The sequence below is a fragment of the Bos indicus x Bos taurus genome, chromosome 23 (assembly GCF_003369695.1).
Source record: "Bos indicus x Bos taurus breed Angus x Brahman F1 hybrid chromosome 23, Bos_hybrid_MaternalHap_v2.0, whole genome shotgun sequence".
NCBI classification, from domain to species: domain Eukaryota; kingdom Metazoa; phylum Chordata; class Mammalia; order Artiodactyla; family Bovidae; genus Bos; species Bos indicus x Bos taurus.
In genome coordinates this window covers 13,226,752-13,242,754 of record NC_040098.1, presented here as the reverse complement: position 1 = coordinate 13,242,754, position 16,003 = coordinate 13,226,752, and the positions used below count along the sequence as shown (strand labels likewise).

General features: G+C 40.0%; 1 protein-coding gene across 3 annotated transcripts in view; it reads left to right on the top strand.

Annotated features, from left to right (window-relative positions):
* Positions 1 to 16,003, top strand: part of BTBD9 (BTB domain containing 9) — a 421,919-nt gene that overhangs the window by 288,489 nt on the left and 117,427 nt on the right. The window lies entirely within an intron of this gene.

Here is a 16,003-nt window from a genome sequence, read left to right as displayed (position 1 = left end):
TCAGGCAGCTGGCTATGGGAGTGGCTATGGGAGTGGACTTGCCTGCGTACCGCACCCCACCCGCATCCTGGCTGGGTGGCTTCCATTTCACTAACGACCAGAGAAGCCGGATAACAGAGAAACGGTCTTTGGTGGTGAATAGTAATTTAACAAAGGGTTTGGAGCCCCATTTTCCTTCCTTCTTGCTCAAAACCAAGGAACTTGTCACCCCAGGAGCATTATCGTATTTTTTCCAATGATCCTTTGATGAATTAATGTTCAGTAGGTGCCTGTTACAGACAATTGGAAGCACACTTCCGTAAAACCTCAGCGAGCTGTGGAAGCTCACTAAAATGTATATCATCAGAGATATTTTTTATATTATAGACATAACTTTATACTGAGACTATATTCCAAATGTCCCATCTGTTCCCTTCTTGCCACCACTGCTGCCACCACTCTCATGCACACCACCCCCTCTCCTGCACTGCTGTCTGTCGCGCCTGCCTGCTTTGCAGCGTCCCTGCGTCTTCTCTAGTCCTTTCCGTTGCTCTCCACACGCCTCTCGGAACACTCCTTTGCTCACAGTCACTCACGGCCTCTCCGTTGCTCTTAGGATCTCCACCACGGCCCTCAAGGCCCTGTATAATCCGGTGCCTGTGTGTGCCTGTCATCTATGCCAGTCCCCCCTAGCCTTTTGTATTCACCATTCTCTCTGGAATGTCTCTTACCTTGTCCTCATTCTTACTCCCATCACACCCCACCCGCTTTGTCTCCTTAACCTCCTATTGATCCTTTAAATTTGTTTAAATGTCAGTTCTTAAGAAAAGTTTTGCCTGACCCTATACCCCAGTTTGGGTTAAAGTTCTTTGTATAATGCTAATAAATCAGGGTTTTTTTCTTCAGAGTTCTTAGCTTCATTTGTAATTCTTCACTTGTTCACATGGTTCCATAATAGAAGGGTCTGTTTTGTTCGCTGCTATATTCCCAGCATGTGAGATCTCGATATTCAATAAATATTTACTGAATAGATAGATAGACAGTCCGATGGAAGGAAGAAATGATGTGTTGCCTTCTGAAGACCAAACCAATGCAGATTCTGGTTCTCACTCTGCTGCTGATTCACTGTGCAATAAAGAAGTCACAGTCTCTCTGAACTTCCAATTTCTCACCTATAAAATGAAAAACTAACCTAATGATACGTTCTTTTGTTTTTAAAAAGGTATCCTTTTTGTGTAGATAACCGTGTTATTATATAATTTAGGTCATAATACATCATCCTTAGTGATCCAAGCAAGGCCTTCTCTTTTATTTATGTTTCCTCACCTTTGTTGAATCCCACTCCTGCTCCCCTCTCCTTATGACCATGTCTAATATGTTTCATTATGTCCTTAATGTGTATGTATATTTGGAAAAATCTGTAATGTTGGGGGAGGGAGGAGTATATATGTGTTTTAATCATCAATAATGTTTCATGCCATAAGTCTTATTCTTTTTCATACTTTTCTCACCTAGTATTGTGAGTACTATGTATCCTATAGTATACTATAGTATTATGAGTACTATGTGTAAGTACTATGTATCACCTAGTATTATGAGTACTATGAGCTGTACATCATTGTTTCTTAATGTTACTTAGTATTTCATCATAATAACTATATATATTATTAGTGAATTTATAAAGTTCTTACTGTTTGCCAGACACTGTTCTAAGCTCTTTACATATCATCGTCTAGCCTTCATGGCAGTCTTGTAAAGTAGGTGCTGTTACTATCTCACCCGTTCCATTCATTGCCCTGGTGGTGGTGACCTAGGTCACCTTCAGCTTCTTGCTCTGAAAAACAGTGCTGCAGGGAGTTCCCTTGTGTCTGTCTCCTTTGAACCTTTTTTCTGAGGCCTGTATTCTGTGTATGATCCCTGAGTACTCAAGCACGCACATCTTCAGCTTTGATCCATCCTGCCATGCTGCCTTCCTGCAAGGCAGATGCCAGTTTACACTCCCACCACCAGGAGTGCACGTCACAGAGCCTTTTCCTCCCCAAGTCCACACCCACACTTAATACATGTGTTCTACTCTTTGCCTTTATGATGGCCACAAAGTAGTATCTTGCTGTTATTTTAATTTGCATTTCTGTAATTCCTAGTGATTTGGGGGGCCATTGCTGCTGCTACCACCCTGGTGCAAGGCACCACCCCCCTCCTCACCACTGTGCTAGTCTTTCTACTCATGGGTCTCCCCACATCCTCTCTTGTCTTCTATGCTCCAGCCAGAGTAATATTTTTAGAAATAATTTTATTTATTTATTTATGGCTGTTCTGGGTCTTCACTCCTGCAAGGGCTTCTCTCTCGCCAGTAGTGAACGGGGGCTCCTCTTCATTAAGCACACGGTCTTCTCTTATTTTGGAGCTCGGGGTCGAGGGCACGCAGCTTTCAGCAGTTTCAGTCCCCAGGTTCTAGGGCACAGGCTCAGTAGTTGCAGTCCCCAGGCTTAGCTACTCGGCAGCATGTGGGATCTTCCCAGACTAGGGATTGAATTTGTGTCTCCTGCATAGGCAGGCAGATTCTTTACCACTGAGCCACCAGGGAAGCCTCAGCCAGAGCTATTTACTGGACCACTCCTTTGCTCACAATCTCTCTTTAACCCACTGAAATGACAGATGTTCTGATGATGACCCATACTTGTATTTCTAGGATAATTGCTTCTTAGACATGATGTATTTTCTAAATAATTATTGGATTTGTTGGCTAATATTTATTTTAGGGGTTTTACACCTATTTTCGTAGATAAAATGAGCCTATAAATTTCTTATCTTGTCTCTCAGTCATTTTATAACCAAAGTTATATTAAAATGACTTGAGAAGCTTTCTCTCTTTTTCTGTTTTCTGGGTCAATATGTAATAAGATATAAATTACCTATGCTTTGAACTAAGTGGTCCTCAAGGTTCTTTGCTAACTATAAATTCGATGACTTGATGAGCTGTTGTAGCTGTGAGTTTTTACCAGTGCTTCACTGGTTGTATGGATTAGTCAAGTCAATTCATGCCTATTCAAGACCTCAGTGATGTCAGAAGGGCTTAACCTACTATGGGCACAGAATGGTATGTTTTCCATCATGTGCCCACGGAAATGAGCTGAAACAGGAGTTCCATAGTCAGCCTGTATCTATTTTTATTCATTTGTTTTATGAAACTTTAGCCCTAAGTATTTGGGTGTATAAATTCTATCATGGATTTCAAGGAACTCTCCTGGCCTCCCTCCCACCCCAGCTGATTTTCTAGCCTTTCCTTTCCTTCCTCATAGAAACATCCTGCTTTATTCCACTTCTCCTTTCTTTCCAGCTGTACTCTTCTCCTTCCTGTCTGATTTTTATGACTCTAGAGGAGAATTGGATTCTTTGAGCCTAAAGACCAAGAGATTGCCAGAAAGGTTGGTTTTGGTAAGATGGGAATACTGGGTTGCAGAGAGAAAGGGGATTTGATCTCTGCAAATTCGGCCGGTGATGGAAAAGAAACTCCCATGCTAGTGTGTAGTTTCATGGCGGAGAGGTTCTGGGTAGACACAGGCTCCAGGTGTCAGCACCCAGCGGCTTCAGAGAGCTTGGATGATGCGGCTTCGTCAGTTTAAACTGCTTTGATAAGCTTTACGTCATGATTCTCTGAATCTTGTTCTCAGAGTTAGGATGAAATCAGAATACGTGACATGGCTGTGCAGACGTCTCCCATTCTTCTTAGTACATATTACTTGAAACTATAATAGTAATTGTCATATCATTTTATTTTTCTTTCTCATTTGGCTGAGGATGCAGCGCATGCAGAGACTGTCAGACAGCGACTACCTGGCATCCACAGTCTATATAATGGCAGTTAAGCTGAGACCCCGAGACTGACAAACAAGCTATTAAATCTAAAAGGCAGGGTTTCTTATGGTAGATCAGTTACAATAATTTTATATCTCAGTATTTTACATATGTGACATTTTGTATAGTAAACAATTAATTGCCTGCTTTTAACATTTGAAAGTTAATGTGAAGGGAGTTATAGAACAGACACTGTGAACATCACCTCCCAAAGTGAAGTGGTAAATGGCTATCGGCCTCTGGGAGGATACAACCTAATTATTCCTCACAGTGCACTCTGTACCTTTTTACCACCAGTTTGGGTTTCATTGTCTTTGATAAACAAGATAATTGATATAAATGAATGTGATCCTGTAAAATTGTTCCCCAATTGCAGGTTTTCATGCCGGAGGTATAATTTTCCTTATGGCACATTACTGTTAATCTTTAAATGGGTAGGTTGGTAATCTACCTTTCAGAAGCAGACATTAGATGAGTCTTTCCTTAACAGAGCTGATAAAAACATTGGGTGTATCAGGTCACAGGGAAAAATGACTAATGGTCACATTAATGAGCAAGGGCACATGGAATTTTGAGCGGGAGGTTTAGAGTTGGGAAAGTAAGGGAACTATCTTGGAGGTAAAAGGAGATGCGGTCCTCCTCAGGAAGAGGACAGAGGCAGTGAAACATGCGCTGGAAAGGAAGGTCTGAAAAGGAAGGTCCACGCTCGGTGTTCCTCTTCTTCCCCAGCCCCGGCTCTGATCATGTCAAATGCTGACTTGGCCACCCTGGCTGACCTACAGGCTGAAGATCTCAAAGAAGCCCCAATGTGCTTTTCCCTCTTACTTAGAGGAAAAGCACTGGGGCTTTGCTAAACCGCCATTTTGTTCCTTAAATGAATACTCTGCCTTCTCAATTCTCTGTTGGAAGTCTGTCTGTAGGAAATGTCAAGGGCCGATCAGGCAACAGAAGCATGCATGTATGCACTCAGCAGGGAAGTCTGGGGCAAGCTCATTGGCAGTCTGCTTTGAGGAACCCATTTCTCTTTCTGTATAAAGTACAGCAAGGAAGAGTGAATGAAGAAAGTTAGCAGACGCATAGGAGAGAGTATAAAACGGCATGGCCATAACTAATTTTGGGGGAATGTACAACTTAGCACACAGAGTCTTGGTGGTTTAAAAAAAGTTATAATTAATAATTATTGATTTGTCTAGGGCACCGAATATTTAGTTTTAAAAATGAATTTAAACTCACAGCAAGGGAAACCATGGTGAAATGAGATTTCTCCCCAGATAGTTCTCTTTGGCAGTATTATCACAGCTTTTCAAACATCCAGGCTTGCTAAGGGTAGCTTGCTGTCTAGTTCAATGTCGTCTTTTCTCTGAACTGGTGCACTGCCTCCCTCCCCCTCTCTCACTCTTGAAAGGTTAGCCTTTCTTCAGAATACTACAGGTTTTTCCAGCAACATCTGTCAACTTGGCAACGAGCACACCCTAAGGAAATTTTGGACATTTGAAGACCATCTAAATACTGTAGGGAACCTCTCTCTCCTCTCCCCCCGCTCCCCTCCTGCTTTCACCCAAGAAGAGGAGGGCACTCACAAGGCTTTTATCACTGTCCATATCACTGATAAACTATACACCTATTTGTGTCTGTCATTTTTTTTAATGCACTTTGATTTGTTCACTCAATTGTGATAACTCATCAAACCTCAAATTAGTGACTATCCTAGAAGGCAGGTTGTGGGCAGACCCTTTTGTTTAATGGAAAGAGACACCTAACCACTGTACTGTTAGCGCAAAGATCCTTCTTTGCTCTAATAGCTCCCATGATCTTGATCTGATTCAGGAGGTCAGAAATTGCTGTCCCCAGCAAATATCGACCAGAAGGAACTGCTTTCTTGGTTATTCTGAAACTGCCAGCTGCATATTACACTAGCAGGTGCTAATAGGTTTTTACTGGTCAGTAGAATTGTTACTGGTTCTCCCCTCCCCTGCCTCCTTTCCTTTTATGATTACAAGGTAGCTCATGAGAATGAAAGTCTCCCTTCTATGAAATACCCAGATTTCTGAAATGCTTGTCCCACCTACCTGTACCATTTTGGGAAGAGCCTGACTCTTCATGACTAGTGAAGTACCAAGCCTGGATATTGTGATTCTTTGAAAATCTTGAGATGCTTTTATGAATATGATCTAATATATTTTTTCACTATTCATAAGAAGGCAGAGAGAAGATAGGATTCTTTTCTCTATGGGTAAAGAAATCAAATTACAGGGTGGTTAAACAGCCTCCTTGAGATTGCCTGGGAGACGGTTTACAGAACTGAGGTGAGCACTTCAGGTACCTGCTTTCCACTGGAGGTTCAAGCTGAAGGCAGGCAGGGTAGCACACATTTGCCCTCTCAGAATTAAAGTATGTAGGCATGATGCAAAGAGAGCTAGAATTCAGAAACAAGATACTTCCTAACTACCAGGTCCCAGAATATTCATAATAAAATTCCATTTAAAAATGCTCATACCCATTTTTCATTTTTGAAGCACCAAGTGTAAACCATTAAAAGAATAATTAATTGAGAGTAATAGCAGGAGGTGCTTTTTAAGCTTTCTTTTAGTGTATTTTCCCTTTTAATGTTATCTTCCCTGGTGGCTCAGACGGTAAAAGCATCTGCCTACAATGCAAGAGACTTGGATTCAATCCCTGGGTTGGGAAGATCCCCTGGAGAAGGAAATGGCAACCCACTCCAGTGTCCTTGTCTGGAAAATCCCATGGACAGAGAAGCCTGGTAGGCTACAGTCCATGGGGTCGCAAAGAGTCGGACATGACTGAGCAACTTCACTTTCTTTCTTTCTTTCTTAGTGTATTTTCATCAGACACTGTGGGCTTCCTGGAAAACACCGCATGATTCTTCAATCTAGATTAACTTTGGTCTCCTGAGGTAGTATAAATTGTCCTTTTTCCTGAGGTTTTTTTTTTTTTCTTCCTCATAACTGCTTTATTTAGGAGTATGGGTAAAGTCATTCCAGGTCACTGGCAAGACTTTGATTGTCAGTCTTTGAAGCAAGGTAGACAGATTTCCCCAGGGACCCCCAGTTCACCTGTTGGGAAGCACAGCCTCAGTCTGACCCAGGGGATTGCTCAGCCCTGTGCTGGCCCCTCAGGCTAAGAGTAGGGGAGCCCAGGGAGCAAGTCTCCCTCAGGCATCCTGTAGGGTTTGATTACAGTCTCAGTTCTGAAAGCTCAGTATTCACAAGTTAAGATTCACCTTTACCCATATGTGTCTTCTAAATTCCAGTCTCGCTCCCTTGAGATTCTCAGAGATTCTTTCTTCTCACACAGCTCAATTCAGAATGGTTTATGGGAACTAAAACATGAGAATTTGGTATGGTCTCCCACATTTTTCTCTCTGCCTTCAAAATCTGTGGCGGGAAGTTTCTGCCAATGTGGAATTGTACTTGCCAGAGATCTGATTGGGACATTTTCTGTAAAATGTACAGAGTTCCCCATAATGTTTAAATGCCTCACCGCTGATAACTATTGTTAGTAAAAATGCAAATTTTAATAGTTATTGATACATTTTAAAAGACCATCATTCAAGATGTTAAGACTAGTTACCCATTATTTTAGAATCATTCTGACTTAAAGTTTGAACCAGATACATCCTCCAGCTTAGAATAGAAAGACGTTAACTACTACTTTGTTAAAATGATAGTTGAAAAAAACAAACATTTTCTTGCAAATCACAACTTCTTTTGAGGACCTTAAAAAAAAAAAAGATTTGCACATCCTATTTTCTGTGCTTAACATGAATGAGAAATATTCCTCCCAAACTGTGGTGACATCTCTGATCTTGAGTCACAAAACTGTTGTGGCATGATAAAACCTCAGCCAGTAGTGTGGAACAAAAATAACTGTTAATTTCAACATCTTTCAGGACATAAGAAAAAATAAATCCATGTAAAACTCTTATGATACTAGTCATAGAAAAAGATGCCCTTCACATTATAACTTTTAAATTGTTTTGAGAAAGAGTTTCCAAAACTTGCAAGACCAATTCCAATGACTCTTTGCATGTTAGGTATTTTTCCCCATGTCAGCATGAATAACTTGTCCTGATGTAGGGGACAGATGTAGAATCTTATTTCTCTGACAGATTATTTCCAGAGAAAAGGAAAAAATCACCCCATTGAGATATTGCCTATTAGTTCAAACACAGAGTTTGATGTTTGAAATCTATTTTTTCTGGCATCTGGAAATTCCTTTGTCCTAAATTTAAAGGCGTTGCCTACAGAATGAATCCCTCTCTGATATACTGCAGTGGTTACCTCTATTAAACATCCAATGCTTGATTCTTTTTTTTTAATTAAATAATTTATTTTAATTGGAGGATAATTACTTTACGATATTGTGGTGGCTTTTGCCATGCATCAACATGAATCAGCCACGGGTACACATGTGTTCCCCCATCCTGAACCCCTCCTCCTACTTCCCTCCCCACCCTATCGCTCTGAGTTGTCCCAGAGCACCAGCTTTGAGTGCCCTGCTTCATGCGATGCTTGATCCTTTAAGGTCTTTTTGAATTGAAGATTTTCACAGCTAAAACCTCCAGCACGAATGCTGGAGTTTGAAAACTACACATAAGAGGGTAAACCTCTTAAGCAGTTAGATCCGGAACATGCTTTCCCTCAAAGGCTTCAGTGTAAGAAGTCACTGGTCCTGGTGAGCCTGCACACTTGGGAACCACTAGCCCACTGCATCTCACCTTTGCCCCTGGGAACAGCCACCTCTGATTTCTCACCTCCGTTTTCTGGAAAACTGCCATGTTCTCAGAAATGTTCAGAGCTATAGCTTTCTAAAGTTAGAAAATTTGCATATTTTGGGAGGAAGGAGAGCCTTAAAGTTTGGAAGAGTGTTAACCTTTTCCTATCACTGGCTAAATAGGACCCAGCATGATTGTCAGAGTCTTTATAATCTCAAGATACGGTGTTATTTGGGCAACTTTTGGTGATGTCACAATTGGAACTGTAACAGGAATGATGAGAACACTGAGATTATACTAACTGAAACAGACAAAAATGAACAAAGAAAAAAAGAAAAGAGGTTGTGAGTAATGGGGTCTCCAGCATTCAAAAGGCATGGTCTGTTTTCTTCCCATGCTCTCCCCCTGTAGACGTGACTGAATCCTTTGGAACTGTGTTAGGAAGCAACCTTCCCACAGAGCTGGGAACGTGGAGATAATTTGGGAAAAGAAAAGTTTAAAGGCTTTTCTTCAGCAATGTGATACAATATACTATGTGATTGAAAAATGATTTTTTGATTAAAATATAATTGATTTACTTCAAGCTGGTTTTAGAAAAGGCAGAGGAACCAGAGATCAAATTGCCAACATCTACTGGATCATTGAAAAAGCAAGAGAGTTCTAGGAAAACATCTATTTCTGCTTTATTAACTATGTCAAAGCCTTTGACTATGTGGATCACAATAAACTGGAAAATTATGAAAGAAACGGTAATACCAGACCACCTGACCTGCCTCTTGAGAAATCTGTATGCAGGTCAGGAAGCAACAGTTAGAACTGGGCATGAAACAACAGACAGGTTCCAAATAGGAAAAGGAGTACGTCACAGCTGTATATTGTCACCCTGCTTATTTAACTTATATGCTGAGTACATCATGAGAAACGCTGGGCTGGAAGAAGCATAAGCTGGAATCAAGATTGCTGGGAGAAATATCAATAACTTCAGATATGCAGATAACACCACTCTTATGGCAGAAAATGAAGAGGAACTAAAAAGCCTCTTGATGAAAGTGAAAGAGGAGAGTGCAAAAGTTGGCTTAAAGCTCAACATTCAGAAAACGAAGATCATGGCATCCAGTCCCATCACTTCATGGCAAATAGTCAGGGAAACAGTGGAAACAGTGTCAGACTTTATTTTTGGGGGCTCCAAAATCACTGCAGATGGTGATTGCAGCCATGAAATTAAAAGACGCTTACTCCTTGGAAGGCAAGCTATGACCAACCTAGATAGCATATTAAAAAGCAGAGACATTACTTTGCCAACAAAGATCCGTCTAGTTGAGGCTATGATTTTTCCAGTAGTCGTGTATGGATGTGAGAGTTGGACTATAAAGAAAGTTGAGTGCCGAAGAATTGATGCTTTTGAACTGTAGTATTGGAGAAGACTCTTGAGAGTCCCTTGGACTGCAAGGAGATCCAACCAGTCCATCCTAAAGGAGATCAGTCCTGGGTGTTCATTGGAAGGACTGATGTTGAAGCTGAAACTGCAGTATTTTGGCCACCTATGCAAAGAGCTGACTCATTTGAAAAGACCGTGATGCTGGGAAAGATTGAGGGCAGGAGGAGAAGGGTACAACAGAGGATAAGATGGTTGGATGGCATCACTGACTCACTGGACATGGGTTTGGGTAGACTCCAGGAGTTAGTGATAGACAGGGAGGCCTGGCATGCTGCAGTTCATGGGGTTGCAAAGAGTCAGACACAACTGAGCGACTGAACTGAATTTCTGCTGTATAGCAAAATGATTTAGTTATACATACATACATACATACACACACACACACACACACACACACACACTTTTAAAATATTCTTTTCCATTATGGTTATCACAAGATACTGAATATATTTCCCTGTGCTGTATATTCAGTAGGACCTTGTTGTTTATCCATCTATATATAATAGCATACATATGCTAATGCAAACGCCTACTCCCTCCATCTCCCACCCTCCCGCCCACCTGGCAGCCACAAGTCTATTCTCTGTGTCTATGACTCTGTTTCTGTTTTATAAAAGTTCATGTGTCATATTTTGGATTCTACGTATAAGTGATATCATATGGTATTTGTCTTTCTCGTTCTGACTTACTTTACTTAGTATGATAATCTCTCGTTCCATCCGTGTTGCTGCATATATGGCATTATTTCCTTTCTTTTTATAGCGAAGTAGTATTCCATTGTGTGTATGGTGCCACATCTTTATCTGTTCATCTGTTGGTGGATGTTTAGGTTGTTTCCATTCTTGGCTGTTGTGAATGGTGCTGCTGTGAACATAGGGTGCATGTATCTTTTTAAATTATATTTTTGTCCAGATATATGCCCAGGAATGGGACTGCTGGATCATATGACAGCTTTGTTTTTAGTTTTTTGAGAAACCTCCATACTGTTTTCCATAGTCAACTGCACTAAGAAAAGTGATTTTTTTTTCACCTTGATAGATAAAACCAGGAATGAATGTAACTTAGTACCAGTGGTGAATACATTTTGGTAGCTTTTTGATAGTTTCTAAGAAAGATGGGCTTGTGCTCTAATTAGCTATTGTTCTTTTACAGCTGTTCAGACATAACAGCTGTGAATATTTTTTCCTTTAAAGTAAGTTGACAGAAGGTTGGGGAAAAAAAAAAAAAGAAGGTTGGATTGCAGTTTGCTTGAAAGCTTGCTTGGTCAGCAACAGTTTCTATGTAGGCTTGGAGATAGGCCCCCTGTTGGGGGAGTCCCTGTAAAAAAATAAAACTGTACATCTGTAGTGGGGACTCTCTAGATGTGACCTTAAGTTGATAGTCCTAGTTGTTTTTTGAAGGAAATACTTTGTATCTCTGAAAGTCTTAGCAGCAGAGAAGAACCTAGCCTAAGACCATTAAGCCCTTGATGGCTGCATGAACCGCTGTGCTGTTAGAAAACAGTTTATAATGAAAATAGCCAGGGAAACATTGAATGAAGCTCAACACAAGCACTATTTTTGAAGCTGACAATCCTCTGTAAGTGCCATTTCACTTTAAAAATCTGCTTCAAGTGGGTTTTTTTTCCCCCTATCTCTCAAAGGTGATCCCTGGAGATGGTTAAATAACATGTCAGTCTTATCTTTAAATATTGCTGGTACAGGTGGCCCTCAGGTCATGTCCTAGTGAAGTAATACTGCCTTTTAAAAAATTTATTACTCCTGAATTAAATTTACAGGCCGGCGGTTGGCCACCCCTGGTGCTGCGTAACAACAGAGAACAGTAAAATTGTTTTCAGATCAGTTTTTCCCCAAGCCTGAGTCATCCCAATATTCAGACACTTGCAGGATGTATACACTTTGTTAACATGCAATTTTTGCATTCAGAAGCAGCAAATTAAATTTGTCTGAACAGAATTGCTGTGTGCACAGAGGGGGAAAAGTAATTTCTGCCTAGGCACTTCCCTTTTGCCTTTGCTCCTAGCACAGGCTACTGTAAGAGGTACACAGCTGAAGGATAGCAAAGGAAAACCGGCAAGAGACAGGCGAGACACTGGATTTTGGCAGTATGGTTTTGTAAACAAAGTGACACAAATTGGGGCAGAAATTCCAGTGGGACAAGGGAGGAAACTGGAAGACTGGAAATACAGCACAAAGCTGAATCCCATCCAGATGGTGTTTTTAATAAATTTATCAGACGCATGTGAAAGATGGTAATGAACACTCAGATGGGGAGTGGCCTGGCCCCTATGGGAGGGAAAACAGTATGGCACCTTCTGTGTGTTGCAGTCAGTTAGAATCACTCTCTAATTTTTCCCAGGAAAATAGATCATGGACCTTATTCAGATCATTGAGTGATTATTAGGCAGTCCAACTAGGCAGGCTGAGGTTTGTGTTTCTGGGAAGAAGAATAAATAACCAAATTATTTCCTGCTGAAATGAAAGAAGTGGCCCATATTAGTAAACCCAGCAGTGACATTTAGGATATCTCTTCTGTAGGAACTCCTGTAGTGTGACTAGAGCAGACAGCAGTACCATCAGGCATAGAAGAGCTTCTGTAATCTTTAAAAATCATGTTATTATATACATTTTTCCTCTTCCCCCTGTTTTCCCCCAAACCGTTTCCTATCAGAAAATAATTTAGTCTACCATGAGTGACCAAACTTTCTATATGTGGGTTATACTTTCAGGGGAAGAGAAGTTGAAAGAGCTGGGGTATATATAGTGCTAATAAAGCAGCTCCTCTGCAGTGGGCATATTTGTTTTCTTTTTAATGTTAGGTCAAGACCCAGAGATTGATCATACTTTACTTTTCTAAGAAAACTTTCCCTGAGAAAGCATTTTTTCTGCTTTATTCAGGAACTTTTAGATTTTCTAGCTTTTGGTAAGGAGCTATGTTAAGCAAGGTTAAGTGCCATAACCTACATAGGCATCCTTTTCCAGCTCTGATTCACTCATTCAGCAGATATTTATTTAATACCTCCTATATGCTAGGCCCTCTTTTTTGTCAGTTGGGAATACAGAAGTGAAAAGAAAGAAAAGTTACTGCCCTTGTTAGACTCAGATGCTGAATCTGTTAGATCAGATTGAAGTACTGATTTGGATATTAAGAATGGACATAGCACTGAAACTGTGGTCTCATCCTGGTTATTTACAGAAAGTCGTTATCCATGGGCTTTGTGCCCAAGTCCCTACTCTCTCTTCTTTCCACCTGTTGGCATCATTTTGTCGTTATATTGTTAATTTGACTGATTATTTAAAAAATAGGAATAAGAATTAAGAAAAGTGGTGATCTTCAGATTTTCTACCTTGTGAAGTAAATATAGTTGCTCATCAAGTTGCTAGTAGAGTTCTTGCAAAAGCACTTTCTTGAAAGTAAATATGGGAGTTGGGATAGATTTCATAATACAGTTCATCTCAATGTATTATATGTTACATACTCTGTGTTGGGCACCCTTTGTAGACTCAGACTTTGACTGGAAGTATTAATGAATAATTATGTCAAGATCAAAGTAGAGGGACATCCCTGGTGGTCCAGTAGTTAAGACTCTGAGCTTCCAGTGCAAGGGGTGCAGATTTAATTCTTTCTTGGTCAGGGGACCAAAATCCCACATGTACTGCTGTGGTCAAAAATAAGTAAACTGAGTTTAACATTTAAAAAATATATATATCAAAGTGGAAACCATAGAATACTCTTCTCCAGCACACAGATGTAAGATATTTTGTTAAGAAGGCAAAGTTCTTTAATGTAGCATATATTAGACAACCTTAAGATTCCAGAGGGTCAAAGGGGGTGGTATTACTAGGGCAGTTTTGTTTAGAGAAATATTGAAGACTGAAATAATCTTCTTTAGTAAATATTTATAAATATGTCTTTAGAAAAGGAGTTCTGAGTGCTTTTCCCAGCTTTGTTTCCCAAAGAGCTAGAACCATGTCATTAATGATTTTATGATTATCTCTGATGCTGCTGTACTAATTGACTACTGGTTAAAATCAGATCATCTAGGGATAAAACTGTGAAGCAGTAAGATAGCTTAGGAGGAAATTGACAGACTTGGGGAGAATCAACAAGGACAGCTATTAAGACCTAGTAGATACTATAGAGCACATCAGTATTCTAAAGCATTCTGAAAGGTTTACCCTTTCAAGCCCCCTGAATTGCTTTCCATTTTTCTGGTTTTCATAAAAAGTGTTAAAATATATGAAATTAAAGAAAAACGCCAGTATTTCATGTTTGTGAAAGAACATAAAGAATATATCTGTATAGTTTGGAGAGCAAGAACACTTGCATGCTCACCAGCTTGAGAAATAGAACATTACCAAATCTTTTTTTTTTTTTAATGTGGACCATTTTTAAAGTCAGTATTGAATTCATTATAATACTGCTGTGTTTTATATTTTGGTTTTTTGGCCGATAGGCTTATGGGATCTTAGCTCCCCAAGCAGGAGTCGAACCCATGCTTACTGGGCCACAAGGGAAGTCCCAGCAGTGGCAAACTTTCAAAGTCCTTTGTGTGTTCCTCCCCACTTGCATCCCTGCTGTCTTCCTATCCAGAGGTCACCATCCATCTGAATTTGTGTTTACTACTCTCTAGCTCTCCTTTCTAATCTTACCACATAGGTGAGATTCACTAGATATCTATCACTAAACAACAGAAGTAGAATAAATACCCTTTGTGTTTTTCTGACTTGCTTTTCTTAACCAACTTTCTTTGTAAGATTGACCCTTTCTGATATGTAGGGCTACAGTTCACTTATTTTCAATACTGGGTAGTTTTTGTTTGATAGTAAAATTTTACCTGTCAGTGCACAGGTTGAATAGTAGATGGAACATACCTGGAGAAATGTAGTGAACACAAATAGTAATTTTAATAAATTTCCCAGAATGCTTCAAAAACAAGAGGGAGAAAATGAAAGGAAGGTTAAGAAACAGAATAGAATGGGAAGTCCCAACAGAGGTCTAATGGGAATTCTAGAAAAGGGAAAAATGGAAAATGAAGGAGAATCCGTACTCACAGAAACAATGGTTAAAAATGTTCCAGACTTGATAAAGTCATAAATGCTTATATTCAGTCCTGAGCAGGATAAATTTAGTCTACATATAGGTACAATGTGGGGCTTCCCAGGTGACTGAGAGGTAAAGAATCCTGCAGGAACCTCAGGAGACATGGGTTCAATCCCTGGATTGGGACTACCCCCTGGAGGAGGAAATGGCAACCCACTCTAGTATTCTTGCTAGGATAATCCCATGGACAGAGGAGTCTGGCAGGATACAATCCATGGGGTCGCAAAGAGTCAGATACAACTGAAGCGACAGAGCATGTATGCATGCATAACATAAATTGCAAAACACCAAGATCAAAAAGAAAACCTTAAAATTAACTGTAGAGAAAAAAATCACAGCTGTTAGAGGGATAGCAGACTGTAACAGACATAACAGTAGAAGCGGAAGACTGTGCAAAAGTATCTTCAAAGTACTGAGGAAAAACAACTTTTCACTTAGAGTTCTATATCCAACTAAACTATTTCTCAAGAGTGGTGGCAAAATATACTTTCAAACAAAGACTTTGCTGTTGGATGTGTCTTAGAAGGAACTTGAGCCAGGAAGAAAGGAGGGTTAGGATTGAATAAATTGATGAATGTGAATAAGTAAGTTTTGACTATATAAGATCATAATGACTGATTTTGAGAGTATAAAACAAGGTAGAAGTGAAATGTTAGGTAAGAATAACAAGCTAAGAGGCAGATGATTTGTATGAAAATGTGTTAATATCTTTTATATTGTTCAGGAGAAGGGAACATGTGATTTTTAGTTTTCGTCATTTTTAAGTCTGGCATGCATATCTAAAATTTAGTAAAAGAACAGAGACAGAATGCAGCACTTGAACAGCACCATCTTTTAGGATTTTTAAGTAGCTCAGCTGGAATTGCATCCCTTCCACTAGCTTTGTTTGT